Source organism: Ochotona princeps, chromosome 10, assembly GCF_030435755.1.
Source record: "Ochotona princeps isolate mOchPri1 chromosome 10, mOchPri1.hap1, whole genome shotgun sequence".
In the NCBI taxonomy this organism is placed as follows: Eukaryota; Metazoa; Chordata; class Mammalia; order Lagomorpha; family Ochotonidae; genus Ochotona; species Ochotona princeps.
This window is the reverse complement of record NC_080841.1, coordinates 76,030,406-76,036,379: the sequence shown is the minus strand read 5'-3', so window position 1 is coordinate 76,036,379 and position 5,974 is coordinate 76,030,406. Positions and strand designations below refer to the sequence as shown.

General features: G+C 47.1%; 1 pseudogene; it reads right to left on the bottom strand.

The window, feature by feature from the left end:
* Positions 1-925: 925 nt before the first annotated feature.
* On the bottom strand, positions 926-5,545 carry LOC101521197 (rRNA-processing protein FCF1 homolog; annotated as a pseudogene).
* Positions 5,546-5,974: the final 429 nt, after the last annotated feature.

Genomic DNA, 5,974 nt, shown 5'->3' with positions numbered 1-5,974 from the left:
TTCCTTCTCTCTCTAGCCTTCAAATAAATAAATAAACAAATAAATAAACCCTAAGGTGTGGTTTTATGGGAAGATCTGATCTAGATGCGGGCATGTCAATCACTGGAAGAGGGGCTTCCCCCTGACCATGTGGGGAGCAGATGGGATGGTTCGGGAAGAGAGTGCAGAGGGAAACACCGTGTCCTAGGCCCTGGGAAATTGCACAGAGATCAAAACAGCTGAAGAAGATGGAGGAGAAGGAGTCAGGCAGGCAGAAGGGATGAGTGGGAAGCCACAGGAGGACGGGCTGGGCGCCACCATGACCCTGTAAGCCAGGCGCCAGGGACTGCTGAAGGAAGAGGCGGAAGACAATGTCTCTGCTGGTGGCTATTACACACAGGGGAAGGCTGGGCCCAGACACTGATGGGGGAAAGGGTCCTGAGGCGAGGAGGGCCTGGATGATGTCAAGAGGGGAAAAAACAAAAGCAACACCCCCACCATGATGAGCAAGAAATGGGCCCGGCTTTTGGGAACTGTGCCTGATCCGGGTGGAGACCCACCGTGGCACACAGGGTTACGAGAAATGCTGAGTAAAGATACGAGCGTGGGACTTCTCTGGCTTCTTCATCGTGCATTTGGGCTGACCGGTGCAAAGTCCCCTGGCCTAACCCTAACCACCACCATGCATCATTCTAGGTGGCCCCAGGCATGGATTTCCAGAACATCTGTCCTGCTATGATAGCAGTCAGTCACTCTTCATCGCTGAGGTCTTTATCACTTCCTAAGCACTAGACAGGAGAGGTTCTGCCACTCCGCAAGGCAAAGGTGCTGGCCGGCTTCAGAAGTCTGGAAACAGCATCTCAGTCGAAAGGTTTTTACCAGGTGCCATTTTCTCTACATTCCCACTTAATGAAACAACAGCAGCAACAACAAAAAAACATGATGGTCAAGGATTGGACTTTCCTAAAAGCAATTGTCAGGGCAGGAGCTTGACCTCGTCCTTGAAGACTTCAGTTACCAAGCCTGTGTCCCACTTCGGAGTTGCCGGGTTTGGTCCCCAGCTCCGACTCCTGACTCTAGCTTCCTGCTAATGCATACCCGGTCAGGTAGCAGCAGGTGGCTCAAGTCACTGTGTTCCTGCCACCTACATGGGAGATACTGATTAGTAAACCTCCTTGCCTCCATGTCCCCAGCTGATACGAGCTCTCTCTCTCTCTCTGTCCCTCTCTCTCTCCCCAGTCCCTCCCATCACCTTCCACCTTTCAAAGAATGAAATAAAGTGTAAGATGCACAGTTTTAGGTCTTTGGAAATGCCACAGGGTTGCATGCTGATTTTTATTAAATGTATTAAAAGAAGCACGCTTCAGGTCAACACATGCTAACCCCAAGGAGTAAAACGGAGCTGTCAACACTTCACACGAAAGTGGTTTGGGCTGAATAGGCTCTGGTTTATGTGGTCATCTGTGGCAAAAAAAAAAAAAAAAAAAGAAAAGAAACAAAGAAACAAAGAAAGGAAAACATTTGTTTTCCTGTCTCCAAACATTACTTGTTCAACAATACTTTAGAAAAAAAAATAACTTGCATAAATATTTTTCTCCATCCTTTTTATTTATTTATTTAGAAATAATTACAGTGAAAGAGGGAGATACTTACAGAGAGACAGACGTTGTATTTGCATCTATTGTTTCACACCTGAGAACTTGGAATAAAAGAGAGCTCCCCTGACAACTAGGGGAGTTGAACTCCCCAAGAAGACACAGGGACTGCGGCCAAGTTCTTTGGTTATATACAGTAAGGCATAGCTCCTGGAAACTCCGGCAAATACACCGCTTGCTGAGAACATGCAGTGCCTCACAGCATGGGAAAGTGGTCAGTGAAGGACGCTGGGGAGCGGAGCTAGCCCCAGGCCGTGCTGGTTGAACTACTGCCCTTCCCCAGCAAGTAGGACTGGCCACTTTCCACCTGCTCTCCACCCATCCTTCAACCAGGAGGCCCTTCTCACCACTCTGAGCCCCTGCTTGTTGGAAATTCTGAGAAACTCTTGTTGGAAAGGACCCAGTCTTGGTCTCTGGCTCTCTGTCTCAACTGTACTGGAATCTATTCCCTCCTTGGGGGTCTAAAAAGAAAGACAAAACTCTGCAATCACCAAGACCCCACCACCAGGCAGCCTCTAATCCCAGAGGGAGTTTCAGAGTGGGCGGCATAAAAAGTGACATGAGGGCCCGACGCGATGACCTAGCAGCTAAAGTCCTCACCTCAAACACACCAGGACCCCATATAGACGCCAGTTTTAATCCCAGCAGCCCCCACTTCCCATCCAGCTCCCTGACTGTGGCCTGGGAAAGCAGTCAAGGACAGCCCAAAGCCTTGGGACCCTGCACCCATGAGGGAGACCTGGAGGAAGTTCCTGGCTCCTGACTTTGTATTGGCGCAACACCGGCCGTTGGCAGTCACTTGGGGAGTGAATCATCAGACGGAAGATCTTCCTCTCTGTCTCTCCTCCTCTCTGCGTGTCTGACTTTGTAATAAAAATGAAATAATTCTTTTTTTTTAAAAAATGACATGAGACCACCATGGCAGCAGCTGCTGAGCTTCTCTTGCATCACACATGCATGCACACGCATCTTACACACTTGTACACACACGTCTAAATGGAAGCTTCCCCCTTCCCTCCCCTTTCCTTCCTGTGTCCTTTTCTCCTTCCTTTCCTCCCATAACAAGTGGATTGAACCTTTAACATCACAACACGTAAACAACTGTATCTTTGGAGAGTGCTTACACTAACTTCAAATGGATTTCAGTGCATGAGGATCAATATTGATCAATATTGATTTGACTTTGAAAACTTGTCTGATCATTATAGTGTTCATACATGAGGAAGCAGAAGGCCTGTCCTGCAAGGCAGCTGAAGCCAACCTCAGCGCATTCCCCGAGGTCCAACCATATGTGGTCTTCTGGTAGCCCTGTGTCCCCTTCTTCATGCTGTTTGTCATGTTCCACCCCTCCTTACCCCTGCCATTGGCTTCCCCTCCAAATACAAAGTCCTTTTTGAATTTTGCCTCTTTCTTTCAGTCTCCAGTTGGACTTCCCTGCCTCGGAATGCTAAAAAGGAAACAGAATTCACCTCCAATGACCTCTTCATGTGCCAAATACCTTTTCCATGTCACCCACATGTCTTGGGATAACGAATCTTGATCACACGGTATGCGGCAGGAACCTGAAATTCAGGTAGTTTGAGATTGCCCCCGTAAGTGTTAGAGCCATGTCTATTCAGGATAATGGGTGTGGCTCTCTCTTCTACATAGCATTGCCTTTCAATGGCTTCCTTTATTAACCCTCCCAGACGACCACCTTTCCTTTTTAAAAACTTTTTTTTCCCAGCATGTAAAAGTGAGTATCTTGGGCTCGGCGGCGTGGCCTAGTGGCTAAGGTCCTCGCCTTGATCCCATATGGCCGCTGGTTCTAATCCCGGCAGCTCCACTTCCTCTCTGTCTCTCCTCCTCTCAGTATATCTGACTTTGTAATAAAAATAAAATAGATCTCTTAAAAAAAAAAGTGAGTATCCTGACTCAGCCCACAACACAGCAAATATATGAAGAAAATAATTCCTGCTACAGCATGTCCAGTGAACTGGCAACAGATAAAGTTGGTCAAATGCAGGCCAGGAAACTTCACCTTGGAAAGATAAGAACTGAGGGGCTCTATAATCACCTGGCATCCGCTGTATCTGAGTCTGGCGATGTACATGATAAGAACCCCGGGGATCTTCCAGATGATCTGTTTAAGCTCGCCGTCAACTGTGGCCACACTGTAACACTGGTGCTGAGCAATCGCTTAGATCCTTTGTGTGGTGAGCGTGGCAATCACTCAAATCTTAGATCCTTGGCAATCCTTAATGCCACTTAATACTTCTGCCCCAATTTCTCAGTTTCTTCCAACACAAGGGATACACTTGGCATAGAGACAACCCATTGTTTTTTTTTTAAATACATTTTTTTATTATTGTTATTATTTTATAATACAGTTTCATATTCCCTTATCCCCTCCCCAGTTCCCTCCCCCCCAGTTCCTCTATATCATTACTAACATATAGTTCTTCATACTCAGTCATATGTCCATCATTGTGGGCATGGACAATGGCAGAGAGTCCAGAATCCTATTGTCAAGATATAGTAAACAGTTTCATTGTAAGTCCATCTTAGACAACCCATTATTGATTGTACTAAGGCCAGCTTGGCTCTAATGGCAAAGTTGATAAAATTGGTATCAACCAGGATGCGGTAAGGTGGGCCCAGTTATGTGTTATACTGGAAGAATAAGCAGGAAGGGTGTTGCAGGATTTCTCTTTCCTTCAGTGCACTGGGATCTTTCTTGTCCTTTGTTTCAAGTTTTAATCAATTCGTTTTTTAAAAGATTTATTTATTTTTATTGGAAAGTCAGATTTACAGAGAGAAGGAGACAGAGAGAAAGATCTTCCATCTGCTGATTCACTCCCTAAGTGGCCACCACAGCTGGAACTGAGCCAATCCAAAGCCAGGATCCAGGAGCTTCTTCTGGGTCTCCCATACAGATGCAGGGTTCCAAGGTTTTGGGCCCTCCTCCACTGCTTTCCCAGGCCACAGGCAGAGAGCTGAATGGGAAGCGGAGTAGCTGGAATACGAACCAGTGCCCATATGGGGTCCCAGTGCATGCAAGGCGAGGACTTTAGCCACTAGGCTGCCATGCTGGGCCCCTATCTTTTTCTTTAAGCTGCTTGTCTCTGAAACTAAGCATTCACTTCACGATCACGTACTTCCATGGTTTCTTCTGCTTCCCAATGCTCCAGCTGCGCTCTTGTTTCTTCAAGACTTATTTATTTTTATTGGAACGGCAGAATTACAGAGAGAGAGAGAGAGAGAGAGAGATCTGGTTCACTCCCCAGATGGCCGTAATGTCTAGAGCTGGGCTGATCTGAAGCCAGGGATGGAGGACTTTTTCTGGGTCTCCCATGTGAAGAAGGCGCCCACGGTTTTAAGCCAGCCTTTATTTTCCAGGGTCGGAAATGGAGTTGCAAAATTATTCACAGAGTCAACTCTAGTCCTCCACAGCTAATTAGACATGCGATTATTTAAATTAGCACTGTTGGAGTGTGAAGATGCCTTATTTCTCCAAAGGCTTAGGGGTAACTACTGGATTGTTTTCAGGTTCTGCTGGGAGGGTGTAGGAAGGAAGTGGTCAGGCCAAGGTACCAAGCGTACATTCAAACAGATAAACAGTGGTCAGCGAAGGTCCGGGGAATTCTGCACTCTGGCCTTGCAGACAGATTTGCACACTAGAGTGGTTCCCCGGGACTTTCACAGTGAGGTGCCCTGTGGCACCCCTGGGGCTAGAACCTGACTGTGATCTTTGGCTGACCATGTGGCTCATACCTGGTGTCCAAAGTACTAGATTCTCTCTCTTTTCTTCTCTCCATCTGAAATGGCATTTGAGTCTTTCAAGTCACAAGATTTGGAGCAGAATTCGACACAAATCTTGCAGCTCACCTGCCAATGGACTTGGACCTCACAAAAAATGCAAACCAATCCATCTTGCACCTCTTGGCGTCTCAGCACTTTGAGCGTCTTCTCCACTCCACGTTTGGAAACCAGTGTTTGCCAAGTGACTTTAATGCACATTCCCCAGGCTGCTGTAATGGAATATGCAGCACACCCGGAGTTCAAGTTCGTTTCTTAAAGTTCCATAATGGGTTCAAGGTCATTAGCACCTGTCGTCTCACGTCAGCAGGGACAAGAGAACTCCCGGGGTCTCTTTCATAGTGGTGTTGGTGCTGTCCTCAAGACCCCATCACCTCGCAAGGGTATGATCTCCAAGGGTTGTCATGTCAACACAACCTGTAGCCACACAACCTGACTACTTTGTACTTCGGGGAAATTTGAGGACACAGATCCTGAGTAAGCTCAACAAAGAGAAATCTACGCAATTCAAGGCAGCAGTGCAGGGCTGGCCACATGCTGGA